General features: G+C 37.6%; 1 long non-coding RNA gene across 1 annotated transcript; it reads right to left on the minus strand.

The window, feature by feature from the left end:
• Positions 1–11,572: 11,572 nt before the first annotated feature.
• LOC116268669 lies at positions 11,573–13,186 on the minus strand. The gene is made up of 2 exons (XR_004182054.1): positions 13,011–13,186; positions 11,573–11,873 (listed from the first exon to the last, which is right to left on the minus strand). It is a non-coding gene; the product is annotated as an uncharacterized LOC116268669 (long non-coding RNA).
• Between the last annotated feature and the right edge of the window lie 5,427 nt (positions 13,187–18,613).

The following is an 18,613-nucleotide window of genomic DNA, read 5'->3' on the forward strand; positions in this document are numbered from 1 at the left end:
AGATTTGGGTTGTTGTGGAAATTTTTAGAAATAATATAGTAATAAAGTTTGTGGCATCAATCAAATCTTCCTTTCATGAAACATTTCTCAAGAGCAATGCTGTTTGATAGCTTTTTTTTGTTTTTAACATTAGAACTTCTTTTAAGATTGGAGTCAATCCTCATAAACCCTACTACTGCTTTATTAACTAAATATATGTAATATTCTAAATCTTTTGTTGTTGTTTCAGCAAATATTATGACATCTTCAATAGTATATTCCATCTAAAAGAACCACTTGTTCATCCGTGAGAAGTAATTCTTCATGCATTCAAGTTTTATCATGAGATGATAGCAATTCAGTCACTTCTTCAGACTCCACATCTACTGATAGTTCCCTTGCTATTTCTATTACATCTGCAGTAACTTCTTCCACTGAAGTCTCGACCCCTCAAAATTATTCATGATGATTGGAATCAAGTTATTCAAATCTCCTGTTAATGTTGATATTTTTTATCTCCTCCCATGCCATGAACCATAAATATTCCTAATGGTATCTAGAACGGTGAATTCTTTCCAGTGGGTTTTCAAATTACTTTTCCCAGATCCATCAAGGAATCATTATCTATGGCAGTTATAGCTTAAAAAAAATTTTTTTTTTTTTTTTAAATAAGACTCGATCAAAAGCACTCCTTGATCTTATGGGCTACAGAATGGATTTTGTGTTAGCAGGCATGAAAATAGCATTAATTTCCTTGTACATATCCATCAGGCTCTTGGGTGCCTCAGTGCATTGTCAATGAGTAGTACTGTCTGGAAAGGAATCTTTTATATTCTGAGCAGTAGGTCTCAACAATGGGCTTAAAATATTTAGTAAACTATACTGCCAACAGATGTGCTGTCATCCAGGCTTTGCTGTTCCATTGATAAAACTCCAGCAGAGTAGATACAGCATAATTCTTAAGAGTCTTAGGGTTTTTGAAGTGGTAAGTCAGCATTGGCTTCCCCATAAAGTCACCAGCTACATTAGTCCCTAATGAGAAAGTTAACTTGTCCTTTGAAGCTTTGAAGCCAGTCATTGACTTCTCTCTAGCTATGAAAGTCATAAATGCCATCTTCTTCCAAAAGAAGGCTGTTTCATCTACATTGAAAATCTGTTTATGGTAGCCACCTTCATCAGTGATGTCAGTTAGCTCATCTGGACAACTTGCTGCAGCTTCTGCATTAGCACTTGCTACTTCACCTTACACTTTTATGTTATGGAGATGACTTTCCTCCTTTAACCTCATGAATCAATCTTTGCTAGATCCAACTTTTCTTCTGAAACTTTCTTGTCTCTCTCATGTTTTATAGATTTGAAGAGGTAGAGACTTGCTCTAATTATGCTTTGGCTTAAGAGAATGTTGTAGCTAGTTTGATCTTCTATCCAGACCACTAAAAATTTATCCTCATCAGCCAAAAGGCTATTTTGCTTTCTTGTCATTCATATGTTCAATGGAGTGGCAATTTTAATTGGCCAAATTTCAATATTGTTGTGTCTCACGGAATAGAAAGGCCCTATGAGAGGGAGAGACAAGGTGGGGACATCTAGTCAGTGAAGCAGTCAGAACATACAACACTTATGGATTAAATTGATTTCCTTATATGGGTGCAGTTTATGGCACCCCATAACAATTACAATAGTAACATCAAAGATTGCTGATCACAGGTCATCATAACAGATAATAATAATGAAAAAGTTTGAAAAATTGTGAGAATTATCAAAATGTAACACAGAGATACAAAGTAAGCATATGCTGTTGGAGAAATGGCACCAATAGACTTGTTTGATGAGGGTTGTCACAAACCATCAATCTGTAAAAAAAAAATACCTGCAAACTGCAATAAAACAAAGCACAATAAAATGAGGTATGCCTGTATTGCTTTTATGACGTAGAAAAATATTTGTAAAGTAAGGAAAGTTTATTCACAACAAAATGAGTAGTTTCCAGAGCACAGAAATGGTGAAGTAGAAGTAAGATTGAACAAAGTAAGGTGAAGAAGAGAAGAAATAATAAGGCAACAAGAATATCAGGTGCAGGTCATTGGGAAATGAGCTGGAATAATAATGGACAATACACTGTTAATACTGAATAAAAGGGAAGTACACAGACCTAATCAGTACTAGCTACAATGATTGGTGGGCTATGTTAGGAAATGATCTTCTTTAACTCATCCTTACAAACTAGAGTCCTTGAGAGCATGGTAGTCAGTCCAGCTGGACCCTAGTTCAGATGCCAAAACTTCAAAAATGGCTCATAGGCTGGGACCAGTGGCTCAATCCCACAATCCCAGCATTTTGGGAGGCCGAAGTAGGCAGATCACTTGAGGTCAGGAGTTCATGACTAGCCTGGCCAACATGGTGAAACCCAGCCTCTACAAAAAAATACAAAAATTTGCCGGGCTTGGTGGCATGTGCCTGTAATCCCAGCTACTTGGCAGTCTGAGACAGGAGAACTGCTTGAATCAGGAGGTTGCTGTGAGCCGAGATTGTGCCACTGCACTCCAGCCTGGGTGACAAAATGAGACCTTGTCTCAAAAAAAAAAAAAAAAGAATATAGCAAACTGTTACCAAATTCAAGCTGCTGGCAAGGATTTGTCCTCTGTCTCTAAAGGGAAGAAGTGCAAAGACATTTGTCAAAGGCTCTGTAGAAAAGGTAGTTGAAGAATAGGGAAAAATAATGCAATCTACCACATCTGCCTCATTTTTCTCTCTCTCCCCAACACTAGAATGTAAACACCATTAACAGGACTGGGTGTGCTATATACATTGCCATTTCCCCAGCATCTATAACAGAATCCATTACAACCATCAAACAATATTTTCAAATGCATGATATGATCTTGCAAGTGAGCTGGATTATCAACCTGTGAAAATGAATCAAAACTTAAACTTGTAGTTTTAAAAATACAACAGTTAAATAAACCTCAATTTTTGGATTACTTTGAAAAGTAGGATTTTAGGGTAAAATGTCTGTTGGTTAACATGGAAGAGAGTCTAAAAATTGAAGTTTTGATACTGAACACAGACTAGTTTCTATAGCAATGAAGCAGCCTCAATTCAAGGTTTTATGATTTCAAATTTAAAAGGGCAAACATCATATTGTCATATTTTACATATAAGTGGTCAGCACTAAACACATAAAAAGATAAATAAACATATCCACAACTTATAAGCATTTATATATAACATATTAACCAGAAGAAGCAGCTTTCTGCTCATGCGCTTGGTATTAATCATTATGGCCATTGTCTTACATTTTATTGATTACATTTTATAGCCTTCTTATGAGGGAAGGATTTTATGGTTTTCACTGCTCTTGGAAAATAATACAGCTTATGTCCACAGTGACAAGACCAACATAAATCTACCAGATGCTTGGTTGTGGTTTTTAAGAGGTGGGTTTAAAGAATCTATATAGTTTTAATTTAGTATGCCTCTTCAATGCAGTATCTGTGAAACATAGTATAGAAAAGTACTTTTTTGTTGCTCTTATACATAGATTTTGTGTGTAGTTCTGTTATAATAATAACAACTGACATTTATTAAGTGTTTACTATATCATGGGCATGCTTTTAGGTATGCTACATATATGTTTTACAAATTTTCATGCTGACACTGAAAAAATATTATACTTTCCTCTTTTAATAGATATAGACACTGAAGGAGAGGGTTTAATTAAGTTGCAAATGATTTACATGTCCATCACATTTAACAAGGATTATTGAATATCCCTTTTTGTTAGGTATTATGATAGAGATTGGGAAGAAAGATGTAAATAAGCAGACAAGTTTCTATATCTTGGAATACTTAAATATTTGTGATAAAGAAAATACATGAAAACAAACAGCAACAATAAAGAAGATAACTTCCTCTACTGATATCTCTATGAAAACCAAATTAAATTTAGTGATAAATATAGTAAATATGGCTATAGATTGTGGCTTTAGATAGGAGAGTCAAGGAATGTTTAACAAAATGAAAGTTGAGTTGAAGCTAAGTGGAACTGAATCTGCTAAGACAAATTAGGCATAGAAGTTGTAGGGAAAGAGACTTCCAGCCAGGGTGAAGAGTGAGCAGGAACAGAAAGGAGACCAGTATATATACTTGCAGCATAGTGCATGAGAGACAACAACAAAAAGAGGGCAATCAAGTAAACCCAGGTCCTCTCACTATGGAGCCTGCTTTCTTATGTAATAATTAAGATTTTGAATATTTTCAGCCATAGAGTATTCCCAGATTGAAAATGAACTGCAAGGCCAAGGTAGCTGTCCCAAAGTGTGAAATCTCTGAGAACTCTCCAGCGTTCTTAAAACTCACATAAATTTTACATTCTATTTCCAATATATATTTAATTTATCGTGAGAATAATACCCCCTTCCTCTTAAAAATTTGGATTTCTTGGAAGATGAGCCATATTTCTTCTGAGACTCTGCAGGGAACTACCTGGAGCACTTCTGAGCATACCTGAATGTATATAGTATGGAGAAAAGAAAGAAAGACTAGACTGTTACTGTGTCTATATAGAAAGAAGTAGACGTAAGAGACTCCATTTTGTTCTGTATTTGAGATGCTGTTAATCTGTGACCCTACCCCTAACCTTGTCCTTGCAAGAGACATGTGCTGTGGTGACTCAAGGTTTAAAGGATTTGGGGCTGTGCAGGGTGTGCTTTGTTAAACAAGTGCCTGAAGGCAGCTTGCTGGTTAAAAGTCATCACCATTCTCTTAATCTCAAGTACACAGGGACACGTACACTGCCAAAGGTCGCAGGGACCTCTGCCTAGGAAAGCTAGGTATTGTCCAAGGTTTCTCCCCATGTGATAGTCTGAAATATGGCCTCGTGGGAAGGGAAAGACCTGATCGTCCCCAAGCCTGACACCCGTGAAGGGTCTGTGCTGAGGAGGACCAGTACAAGAGGAAAGAAGGCCTCTTGGCGGTTGTTGGCAGTTGAGATAGAGAAAAGCATCTGTCTCCTGCCCGTCCCTGGGCAATGGAACATCTCAGTGTAAAACCCGATTGTATGTTTTGTTTATTGAGAAAGGAGAAAACCGCCTTGGGGCGAAAGGTGGGACTTGCTAGCGCAATGCTGTTCTTCATGCACTAAAAAGGTTTATGAAGATGTTTGCATATGCATATCAAGGCACAGCACTTTTCCTTAAACTTACGTCACAGAGATCTTTATTCCTATGTCTTACTGCTGACCTTCTCCCTACAATGATCCTATTATCCTGCTACTTCCCTTTTTTCTAAGATGGTAAAGATAATTATCAATAAATACTAAGGGAACTCAGAGACCGGTGCCAGCGTGGGTCCTCTGTATGCTGAGCGCCGGTCCCCTGGGCCCACTTTTTCTTTCTCTATACTTTGTCTCTGTGTCTCATTTCTTTTCTCAAGTCTCTCGTTCCACCTAACGAGAAACGCCCACAGGTGTGGAGGGGCAGGCCACCCCTTCATATAGGATACATGTTGAGAAGCACGATTACCATAGCTCATGGTAAGAACTGGGTAAATGCTTAATGAACAAATGAATGAACTTAGTCCGTGTGTTACTCTCTTCTGAGCACATGAAGTGTCACACTATAGCCTTTTGGGAGGTAGCAAAGAATAGTGTTAAATATGCATATGAATTTTTTATTTAGGTTTGTTTAGGTTTGAATTTTGACTAGCATTTGCTAGTATGTGGTCTAGGACAGATTATTTAAATTCTATGTGCCCAAATTTCCTCACCCGTAATAGTTGGGATAATAAAATACTGTAGTACCTTTGAGGAATGAGGATTGTATAAGGAACTTAGCATGGCACATAGGATATTGTATGAAGCAATGTTAGGTACTACAGATGGAATTGGAAAATCTCATCATCTGCTAGTAACCAGAGAGGAGCTGCTTTCAAGGACACATGGATGAGTATTTGGAGACTGAAAAGAGTTAAACTCAGACAATGCTTACATCTGGGAGTGATATCAGGGGACAATATTAAACTATAGTGTCTTAATATAGCAGGACCTGGTCATAGTAGGCTTTTGAACATGTATTGAATTAGTTAATCAGCAAGTAAAGGAATGACCCGTAGCATGGTGTGTCACATGTAACTGGAACATGAAATAGTTGCTACAATAATATTTTAATTCATTCTGTTTTTTGTAACATATAGGGATTTCAATTTTATCTTAACATAACATCAGTGCCAAAAGTATTTCATAGCCAAATATTTTAAAGATATCATGGATATGTATGGATATACTAAAATCTGTGATAACAGTACTCTCACCCTGCGTATTTCAAACTATCTATGTAATATCACTGAATGCAGAGATGGAAAAAGACAAACAGAATTAGCTCTTTTGAGCTGTTGTGAACCAACTACAGCAAACCACCACTTTATTCTATCAGGATTTTCTACATGTATATGGTGACCTAAACTCCTCCCATCTTTTGTTACACAGCCTGCCTGTTAGCAAAGTGTGAAAATGTTTTGCAAGGTATCTGCCTTATGTTGTATTGCTTTTTATACATTTTCTTGAGTGGGCAACAAGGAAAAATGTTATGGTGCATGCACACTTCCTGGGGGCAGTATTTCAGGTCCGTGAAATTGTTCTATCATGTGTATCACACATAAAATGCATTGAAACCTGATGGTGTAAGAGGAGGCCAATCTAATTTGATCCTCTTTTTTGAAGACACAGAGACTTGCTCATGCCAGTGCCCAGAGAAGATGAAGTCCTAAGAGTTTGACTAACTTGTCCTAACTGAAGTTTCTATGACACTGAGACAGACAGAAAACTGCCATGTCTGCATGACTAGAATAGAAAATATTCTTTTACTAGAAAGCAAAAATGAACCATAAGCTACCAACTAACACTACAAAGTTAAGCAACAGATGCTGAAAGTCCACTGATCGTCTTTTTTTTTTTTTTTTTTTTGAGTTAATAACTCTATACTTTAACTGGATCAAAACAAGACCTGATGCTTCCATTTCACTTTAGGGATGGTCTTACTAATGCCACTGTTGGTTAAAGTTGTCTTTACCCGTGCAACTAACAGTGGAATGGATCCTGCCAGAAATTGCTTCAGTTTTCTTTTTCAGTGATCCCATGACTGATCACACTCATTCCCCAAACATCACTGCACTATTTCTTTATGTCTTTTTATATTTTTAGTCAACTTATAATCTAATCCTAGGTGCTAAAGTATTCTCTCTCAGAGTTACTGAATATCTCTGTTACCTGGGGGTCCTTGTTCCCAGATCATCCCAAGATGATCACTGGCCACTTCCAAAATGGCAGCAGGCCACTTCCAAGATGGTGGCAAGCCTCGTGTTCTCTGACCTGGAGTTCTTGGCCTCATGGATTCCAAGGAATGGAATCTTGGGCCATGCGGTCAGTGTTATAGCTCTGTTAGAAGCCATGGGTCATGGAAGAGAACCGTGGAACCCAGTGACTAGTGTTCAGCTTGATTAGGACAAACCCAGGCACTTAGCCATGCAGGAACAATGGCAAGCCTTTAGCCTGATCAAGAGTGGCAATGGGCGCCTCACGGGATCAGGAGCACAGCAGGCACCCTGCCAGATCTGGAGGGTTGGAAGTCAGTGGTGGGTCTATGATGGCAGCAAACAGCAGTGGTGGACAGCCAGCAAAAGCTCAGTTCGAGTCTTAACAAACACGGCCCAGAAAAGAGTGCAGTTGCAAGATTTAATAGAGTTAAAACAGAGCTCCCATACAAAGGGAGGGGACCCAAAGAGGGTAGCCGTTGCTGGCTCGAATGCCTGGGTTTATATCCTGATCATTGTCCCTCCTGTTGTGCTCTCAGGCGATAGATGATTGGCTATTTCTTTACCTCCTGTTTTAGCCTAATTAGCATTTTAGTGAGCTCTCTTTACTATCTGACTGGTCGGGTGTGAGCTAAGTTGCAAGCCCCGTGTTTAAAGGTGTATGCCATCACCTTCCCAGCTAGGCTTAGGAATTCTTAGCCTAGGGAATCCAGCTTGTACTGTCTATCATCTCCACTCTGATCCACATTATACAAGTTGGCCCTTGAACAACACAGGTGCACAACTATTTAGTGCAGGTTCACTTACACACAGATTTTCTCCTGCCTCTGCCACTCCTGAGACACCAAAACCAACTCCTCTTTCTTCTCTTTCTCAGCCCACTCAATATGAAAATTATGAGGATGAATACCTTTAGGATGATTCACTTAAATATATTTTGCTGGGCACAGTGACTCACACCGGTAATCCCAGCTATTCAGGAGGCTGAGTCAGGAGGATCTCTTGAGTTCAACACCAGTCTGGGCAACATAGTGAGACTGCATCTCTCTAAAAAAAAAAAAAAAAAAACCACACACACACACACAAAACAAAAACAGAAACAAAAAAGAACCTTTAAAAATTAACTGGAAATGATGATGTGTGTCTGTGTCCCAGCTGCTTAGGAGGCTGAGGCAGGAGAATCCCTTAAGCCCAAGAATTTGAGGTTGCAGTGAACTGTGATTACACCACTACATTACAGCCTGGGCAACAGAGTGAAAAACCTGTCTCTTAAATTTTTTTTTTCTTTTTCTTATGATTTTCTTAATATTTTTTTTACTCTAGCTTACTTTATTATAAAAATACAATATATAATACATATAATGTACAAAATATGTATTGATTGTTTTCATTATCAATAAAGCTTCTGATCAACAGTAGGCTATAAGTAGCTAACCTTTTTGAGGAGTCAAAAGTTATACATGAATTTTCAACTGCATAGGGTGTCAGCCTCCTTGACTCTCATGTTATTTAAAGGTCGAATTTATTTTATTCCCACAAATTCACTGTCAGATGATTATCTTTTCCCCCGGTTTCCAAGCTGTTGTGGGCAAGTCACTGTTGCTAAATTTGTAGCAATGTAGCGTTGCTACAAAGTTAGTAACAAATATAATATTGGAAGGAGTTTGGTTCAGGGTTTTATTTATGCATCCCAAAATACTAACTGTTCCTTTACTATATGCCGTATTTTGTGTGGGATATTGGGAATACAATTATCAGCAAGACAAATGATCCCAGATCTCATGCACATATAGACCCACTAGTTTTACAACTTACTAGCTGTCTAAATGTGCAAATCAGTTCATCTCTTTAAGCCTTGGTTTCCTAGGCTGTAAAAATGAGTATAATATTTACCTTGCAAAGTATATTGGGGAAATAATAAAAAACAAAATCTTCCCTCAACCCAAAGATCCTCTGTACAAAGGTAGTACAGAAAGAAAATAGTTTTATTATTAATTGAACATTAATCCAGAATGTGATTTTTCTTCTTAAGAAATCCACCGAGAAGCTACAAAGACAGGAAGAACTCTCACCGTTTTCTATAGCCAAGCAGATACAACCTATTACATACATGTTCACATGATAAAGAACTCGTTCTCAAATAAGAGGATTTGACAGTACCATTTGTCACACATAGTTCATCCTAATTTTACCTAATAATTGAGGTGACCATCTGAGTTAGTTAATTGGCTTTGGCCATAGCAAAAACAAAGTTCTCATAACTTTCTGAGATGAACTAGTTTTACAACTTGAAGCAAGGTGCCCAGGGAATTTAGGCTGTTATTCTCTCACGGCAACTGGGAGATACAGGTTCTATTTCTCTTGATGGTTACATTTCAAAGAGATAGTTTTCAGGTGTTTGAGAAAGACATTCCTGGGTCATTAAGTTGACAAAAGCCTATCTAGTTTTCAAAATAATTTATGTACATTTTAAAGAGAGGAGAAAGGTACCTAAAATTTTAAATATTCTAAAGTAAATGCTCCAAGAAAAAGAAGGAGGGAGGTCTCTTCCTTTGTTTGCAATATGGAATATCAATCCTGTTGTTTTAACTTTTATTTGTCCTTACAGTTGTTGTCAGAATTGACTAATGTATGTAGAAATGCAAAGGCACTTTGTAAGCTCTTACATGCTTTTACAAACTGAAAGTGTAATTAACTGGAGTGGACATTTTGGTTCAGACATCTAGAAGGCAGATGGGTGAAGAGGGGCACTGTTGGAGAGGACCTAAATTGAGATAGGGAGGTGAGAAGGAGCAAGCCTCTTGAGGACATGGCAGAGCACTTTGCACCATTAGAACAAATGTGTTGGGAAAGAGTGGAGAATAATATTGTACCCAGAGTACATTGGAATTTGAATGTCACTAGGGTAATGTAATATTTTTCTGATAGTCAAGAGACATGAAGCGATGGTAATTTCCTCAAGGAGGAATGACGTGAAATTCTCTCTATTACATTTTGGATGTTTTGACTTATGGAATGACTGACAGTTGAGAGCCCAGGTGTTATCATCTGACTGATCTGGTTTTAAATTCAAGGTTCAATACTTACCAGCAAGACAAATTCGGACTGATCTCTTAATCTCTCTGCATCTCATTTTCCTTATCACCCTGTACCTTGGTATGTTTCCTCATTTGTAAAACTGGGATAATACCCACTCAGAATCACTGTAAGATTTCTAAGTGTTTAGTCAGTGTCTGAAATACAATAAATGTCAGTAATGATGACTACTACGACCACCATCTTCATTATGAATAAAAATAATAAATGAGTTTAGAAGGTTTTGGAACACTTACCTGATTTATACAAAGGCTGTTGAGTGTCTGGTTTGGTTTCTAGTTTTCTACGTTTTATAGGAAGGTAGCAAGTATTGCTGATAAGTTGTAAGTTTAATTAACAGAAATTGGACAATAATTTGGTGAAATAAATAGACAAGATTATCATCTGTGGTATATGGGATGCTTTATTGGGCCCAGTTCTTCACCCTTTGTTGTGGAAACTTGAAACTTCTTTTTGTAAGAGGCAGAGTATATTTTCTATATGCATTGTTGTGTCCAATGAAGTGTTGATAGAAATGAGCTAACAGAGGCTTGCAAAAGCAACTGTGCATTTCTACTCTCTTGCAACTTTGCTATTACAATGAGAAGAATGTGTCTGGAGCAACCTGTGACAGTTTGAGAGACGAGTAGAACAGAGTCAAATTGCTCCAGTCATCCCAGCTGACAACCAGGAAATCTCCAGACCTGTGAGAAGGCCCAGCTAAGAACACGAGAGCTAATTCCATATGCATAAGCTGTCAACTTTTTGTTGCATATCACTGAGATTTGTGGTTGCTTGTTACACAACAACAGCTAACCGATACATCAACAGACAAATATAGTATCAAACCTTCATCAGAAAGAAAAGAAAAAAAAAAGGAGCAGCTATCTTACAAGATAATTTATTGTAAATATTAAAACAGAAAAAGTATACAAAGTCCCTGACACTTAGGACACATTTAGTAAGGTCTAGTTTCTGAGACTAAAGGAGTCAACAATATCTATAAAACTTGCACAAAGCATTGCATTTTAAAGTTTGTGATTAGTCTTTATTAGACCCAAATAGATATGCTATTTTAGTGCCCTTAATGCTGGATTTCTGTATGTTTATAACTTTGAAATAGACTACTTTTCTGAATTTTTGTGTATTGCTTTAAAATATCCATTTTATATGACAGACATTAAAATAAGTCTCTCTTTAAACAATGCAGTCCTCAAGATGAGACTTTATTTTCCCCCATTAATGCAATGGCCTTATTTTCCATTCCCACAATGGACTCAAGCAGTCAGTGATTGGTTAAATTGCTCATTCTGCCTCTTGCCTGGGAGACTTTTGCTGTGAGCAAGCATCAAGCACAAAATCTGACTGCCATGGAACATTAAACAGGTATTCTCCTTTTTAAACTTTGTGATCTCAATTTCCTGGAGTTATCCAATAGAAAACAGATGCAAATTAAGAGCTCAATTCACAAAAATAATAGGTAGCATTTATATTGGCTTCCTATGGAGACACTGCAAAAAAAAGTGCGGAAAGCAGAGTTAGCACATCCAAATGAAACGTGTGTTCCTGCGGTTTCATAAATAATCTTGTTCTCTTCCAAATATTGACCTTTCTGGGCTGAATGCAAGGTAAGCGTAAGTCCAAACAGGGTGGAATCCTAACAGAAAGCCACCTCTCTTTGGAACATGTCAATGCTTTTATGTGCTCTACTGCTTCTTTTCTAGACATACTGGAGAAGAGGAGTATTTTATTCAGTCTGACTCATGACTACTGAATAGTGAATTAAAGGGCTAGGAAGCTGAGCAGTTTCTGACTCTTTCTCAACTGATAAAAAACTCAAGCATCCTAGAGAGTCCATTAAGAAGGAGATTCTTTGGTTTGCTCTGTGTGTGTGTGTGTGTGTTCACTTTTGTTTTCTATTTGGTTGTTCACTAGCTTTAGTTTTGCTTTATGAAAGAAAGAAAGAAAAAGTCCTGAAAAAGACTACGCTGCTCTGCGATGACGCATTTATGTCGCTCCTTAAGAAAGCTGCGATCATGTATTACCCTACATTAATTAGTGAGAGTTGACACATAGACTTTGATTTTCCCTAGAAATTTTGTAAACTTTGGTGGCAATAATGGAAAGAGAAATAGATACCTGAACCCAAAATGTTGCCTATTACTTAGGAAACTGGAAAAGCAACACGAGGATTGAATATAGCACCAACTTCCACATGGAACTTGTTTTAGATGATCATTTGGCCTGAACAATTTATACAGTCACATCAATTTTATTGAGAACTTTCATCAGGAAAATCTGTTACACATGTAACACAACTAGGCACTCAGTACTTACTTATGGAGATGAAGTGAGGCTGAGTTGGGGAGATACTAGAGCAAAGTATTGGTCACTTGAATGGTAGGACAAGATGGACATAAACAGTTGGATTCTTTGACATATCCAAGTATTTGTCTTACAGTAGGTAGAATGGCTACTGATTGTTCATTTTTCTTATAATTATTTTGGGAAGAGAAAATCATTAATAAAGAGATCTTGGGTATAAGGAAGGTGTCAACTTCCACTTCAGCTCTTGCATCTTAAATGTCTGCTGGTATCTTATGCCAAAGTGGACTCAATTTGTAAATGCAAGAAACAGACTTCAGTACCTGTTCTGTCAAATTTCCCCTGACCAGATTTTATTTATTTTCAATGCTTCTTTTCTGCTCTCATTTCCACAGCTCTCATATTCCAGGCTCAGAATTTTGCTGTTGTTGAGAACTGGCCTATGCCAAGATGTCTGTGTACAATTATTAGGTTATTTGTAGTAGATTTTGGTAGCACCTAAAATTAGATGGAAATGAGGGTTAGCTACTTTCTTTCAACATGAGTGCTTGGATATCAGATTATCATAACAGCAAGTATCAGCAAATTCAGCCATACTTAGAGATATTTCTTCGAAACAATATTTATTTTAGAGTGAGAACATGTGGTATTTGGTTTTCTCTCCCTGTGTTAGTTTGCTGACAATGATGGTTTCCAACTTCATCCATGTCCCTGCAAAGGACATGAACTCATCCTTTTTTATGGCTGCATAGTATTCTCGGGTATATATGTGCCACATCTTCTTTATCCAATTTATCTTTGATGGGCATTTGGGTTGGTTCCAAGTCTTTGCTATTTTGAATAGTATTGCAACAAACATACATGTGCATGTGTCTTTATAGTGGAATGATTTATAATCCTTTGGGTATCTACTCAGTAATGGGATTGCTGGGTCAAATGATATTTCTGGTTCTAGATCCTTGGAGTTGAAAAGTGAGAACACATGGACACAGAGAGGGGAACATCACTCACTGGGGCCTGTTGTGGGGTGGAGAGCTAGGGGAGGAATTAGCATTAGGAGAAATACCTAATGTAGATGACAGGTTGATGGGTGCAGCAAACCACCATGGCACATGTATACCTATGTAACAAACATGCATATTCTGCACATGTATTCCAGAACTTAAAGTATTAAAAAAACCCAAGAGGGAAAAAAAGAAATGATATTTATTTTAAATGCAGTTCCACAATAACAGCTCAATAGCCTGTTTCATGCATTCAGAGATGTACCAATTCTCTGTCCTTTAGGTGCTATGAACATAACATACCAAAGAGGTTGATACAGAACATGCAACAACATAGAAACAAGATACAGCTAGCCTTATAGGCATCATTAGGAAAAGAGAATACTCAGGTGTCATAGCTGGATGCAGATCCATTTCAGAATCCAGCCCTCAGTACTGTCCTGGGGAGTGATGGGCAAATATCTCACTGAACATTTTCTTCATACTAGGGAGAGGGGTGCCTTCAAATATCTTGAGCAATGCAAGGATCTTGAATACTACTAATTCATCACCATTGGCAACCTATTTTAATATTTACATAATTAGCAAAGCCTTTTCTATTAATTGGTGATAAATATGGCTGACTCATAACTGCCTCTGAAGACACCTATGAATTCCTAAGTTAACAACTACTCCTAGATTATGAATTGAAACACACACACATCTATATTGTCTGCAAGTTCATAAATTAAATAACAGAGTTATATACAATACATATTATTGGGAGATCCCACTCCCGATAGTTACATGGGTTCTTTTCTATTTCCTAGATGTCTCAGCCAGTTTGAGAAATAAACGGAAAGAGTACGAGAGAGAAATTTAAAGCTGGGTGCCCAGGGGAGACATCACATGTTGTCAGGATCCATGACGTTGCCTGAGCCATAAAACCAGCAAGTTTTTATTAGTGATTTTCAAAAGTGGAGGGAGTGCACAAATAGGGTGTCGGTCACAGAGATCACATACTTCACAAGGTAATAAAATATCACAAAGCAAGTGGAGGTAGGGCGAGATCACAGGACCACAGGATGGGGCGAAATTAAAATTGCTAATGAATTTTCAGCACGCATTGTCGTTGATAACATCTTATCAGAAAATGAGGTTTGAGAGCAGACAACCTGTCTGATCACAATTTATTAGGTGGGAATTTTCCTCGTCCTAACAAGCCTGGGAGTGCAACAGGAGACCAGGGCTTATTTCATCCTTTCAGCTTCGACCATAAAAGACAGCACGCCTTAAGGGGGCCGTCTATAAACACACCCTCAGGGTGCATTCTCTTTCTCAGGGATGCTCCTTGCTGAGAAAAAGACTTCGGCGATATTTCTCCTATTTGCTTTTGAAAGAGGAGAAATGTGACTCTGTTCCATCCGGCTCACTGGCAGCCAGAAGTCTTTTCTCTGGTGTTCCCTGAACATTGCTGTTATCCTGTTCTTTTTTCAAGATGCCCAGATTTCATATTGTTCAAACGCACGTGCTGTACAAACACTCTGTGTAGTTGACGCAATCATCACAGGGTCTTGAGGCAACATTTATCCTCCTCAGTTTATGAAGAATATGATGGGATTAAGAGATTAAAGTAAAGACAGGCATAGGAAATCACAAGGGTATTGACTGGGGAAGTGATAAGTGTCCACGAAATCTTCACAATTTATGTTCAGAAATTGCATTAAAGACAGGCATAAGAAATTATAAAGGTATTAATTTGAGGAACTGATAAATGTCCATGAAATCTTCACAATTTATGTTCTTCTGCCACGGCTTCAGCCGGTCCCTCCATTCGGGGTCCCTGACTTCCCACAACAACATATATACAATATAATAGTTACCAAACCTTTTTCTGGCCCTCTCAGCTTTTTTAACACTCACAACGTTTTGAGCCTGACTGTTTTGATTAATGAATGTTGGTATTCAATTTGGGATCTGCTGTGGTATACAATGTGATTTCAGCAAGCACACCCCCATTTGTACCCCTCACCCAAAGTCTTCTGTATCTCTAGCCACAAAAACCCCCTAGGAAATGCCAACTCTCAGTAGAGGAGGTGAGGCTAACAGATGAGGGGAAGCTGGAGAGAGTAATACTTCCAATTATTTCCAGAATGTTGAAGAGTGAAGTAGATATGATTAAGTAGCAATGAGAAGTGGTATTGAACAACAACAAAAATTATTTCGGATTGAGTATAGTACAAATAATATGTAGTGGTTTTGGATTGAGTTTTCTTTGTATTTGAAATTTGACTTCATCTTTTACTCTATATGGCCTAATATATATTGCTTAACCTCTTTGAATCTTAGTTTTCTTACCTGTAAAATGGGGATAATTTTTACTACATTATGACACATATGAAGTGCTTAGGTACTGCCTAAGCATATATTACTTCAATAAATGGTATTAATGGCACTGTTAGTAGTACTCTGTTATTATTGTTGCTGTTGTTGATATTGCTGTACATAAGTTCCTAAAAACTATATGTGAATTTGTAAGAAATCATTGAAAGCCATAAAGTGAATAAGGTTTTTAAGGAGCATGTGGAGTGAATTGGTATGTGAATTGGTTACCTATAAACACTAGACACTACTAGTAATTCATATAAATGAGCACTTCTATGTGCACAGATTGCTCATCACATATGGGTCTTTAAAACCCTACCTGTATTTTGCATTATCTTCAGTGGTGCTGTTTCCATTCATAAAAGACAGCAAATGGAGATTTATATGTGCATATAAAGTATAATATGTTTTACACATGCATTTGACCCCAAAGAGAGGAATGCCAAAGGGGATCTTAAGAATCTGAATTTTAATCCTAAAAGGAAACAATTCTTTATTTTCACAGTAAGTACTCTAGCACAGCGGTTACTAATTTTAAGCTTTGTATAGACCAGATCTTTGTTGTAATTTAAAGTCTACCTCTTACAGGCCATGAAACCTCAGTTGTAGCATCAATACAATGGGAAGAACAAAAAAGTTGCTGTGAAGATGAAATGAGGTAATGCATGGAAAGCATTTAATATAGAACCTGGCATAAAGTAAATGTTAGCTATATCAACTTGACAGCTAAATAGAAAAATAGAAAATCTCTCAAATGTGCCACTGATATGTTAAACCTGATTTTAAAAAACTATTGCTACATGGCATATTTGGGTCCATCAAAAAATTATTAATATTTTGGCTATTGGGAAAATTTTTGACTATGAACACACACTTTCAAAAGGCACAATGAAGGTTTGTGATCAATCTCAGATCACTGTTTAGGAGAAGCACAGTGCCATCCATAATCTAAAGATGATCTCAATGGGAACTGAGCTAAAGAACATCTGACCCCACTTAAACACAGCCTCCACCTTAGACTGTCATGTCACCATGAACCAAAGCTTAATTTTTCTTCTCAGGCAGGTCCTGACAACTGACTGTGGAAGGAAAATGAGAATTTCAGATGCCTGCTGAGATCTGTGGATGGAGTGCTGTGTCCACAGGGCACTGAGCTCTGGCCAAACCAAAGGCTTGTACTGCATAGGTGCTCTTCAATCTCTATAGCTGGGAACTCTCTTCTTTTTGTAGTGCTTGCCCATTGTAGATGTTTAATAAGTTTGCATTACATACAGGAGAAACTATGAAAGTCCCTTATAAATATAACAACCGTAATAATACAAGGAAATGTGTTTGCTTTTCCAGATACATTCTAGGCCCTGGGCTAAACACTCTTTTAATCCCCACAATGACTATACAAAATAAGCACTATTGTTTTCTTCAGTTTTACAGATGAAGATGCTGAGTCTTAAGAAATTAAATATCTGCTCACAGTTGCATATCTAACAGACATATGGATTCAGGCAATATGACTCCAGAGAGTAGATTGTTAACCTTTAATCTACAGTACTTCTTTTTTGCAAGTGTCCCTAACCATTAAGTTATAGGAGAACACCAATGACAAATCCTAGAGAAAGTTGCCATTTAAGACCTGAACAAATGTGTTGTAAGGCCAAAGCGTCTCTATGCATTAAGGTCAAAGCATTGCTCACCCTCAACGAATAATTAAGACAATCCTTTACTACCTTTAAAACTGACTGGAAACCTTTCACAGTCTCACGCCTATTTTACATTTTTGTCCCATCTCTCTCCACTAGCTCCTCACACCTTTGCTCCAAGTCTAAGCTTCAAACATATTACATTACTTTAATTTCCCAGAACAAGCCTACATTTACTCCTGTCAAGGCTCTGCACTGTCCTTCCCACTGGCCAGAATACAGTCTTCTCCTTTTCTCTGATCAGTATTCCACTGTTCTGTTTAGTGTAAGCTGGACCTGGAAAGCCAATGGCCAGACTAGGGGATGAGTGATTCTCTGACAACCTAGCTTTGGTGTTTGCCCATGACATTAGGGGCGCACATCCTTCCAATTACTTTTCCCAGGATTTTACATCTTTTTGAAATAGCACATTTGTCAAGGAAGCAGGAGCAGAAAGTGTTTGGTGCATGCAGAGGTAGAAAAACTCTTGAATTTAAAAGCACTAAACTAGGAGTCAGGCTCCTAGACCCTGGGGTGTGATATTAGTCTGTTTTTGAGCATCTAAGTCCTGGCTGAACAATCACTGGTATGCATTTGTCACAGTCAATATTGAAGATCCTACAGTTGGAGATTGTGAGAATAATAACATTTAAGGCTCATGCACATTTTCTTTACAGTTATTCATTGTTCATTTTGTGCGTCTGTCATCATGGAAGCTACAAAATACCATGTAGATGGCACCTAACTAGCAATAACACTTTGAACAAATGGCCTAAAAGTAGCTGAGAAAAGAAGGACAAGAAAAGATAGAACAATAACGTATCCTGGAAGCCAGATCCTCATTGCATGTATGCATGTTTAAACATTTACAGTTAAGAATGG

This window comes from Papio anubis, chromosome 1 (assembly GCF_008728515.1).
Source record: "Papio anubis isolate 15944 chromosome 1, Panubis1.0, whole genome shotgun sequence".
Taxonomy (NCBI): Eukaryota; Metazoa; Chordata; class Mammalia; order Primates; family Cercopithecidae; genus Papio; species Papio anubis.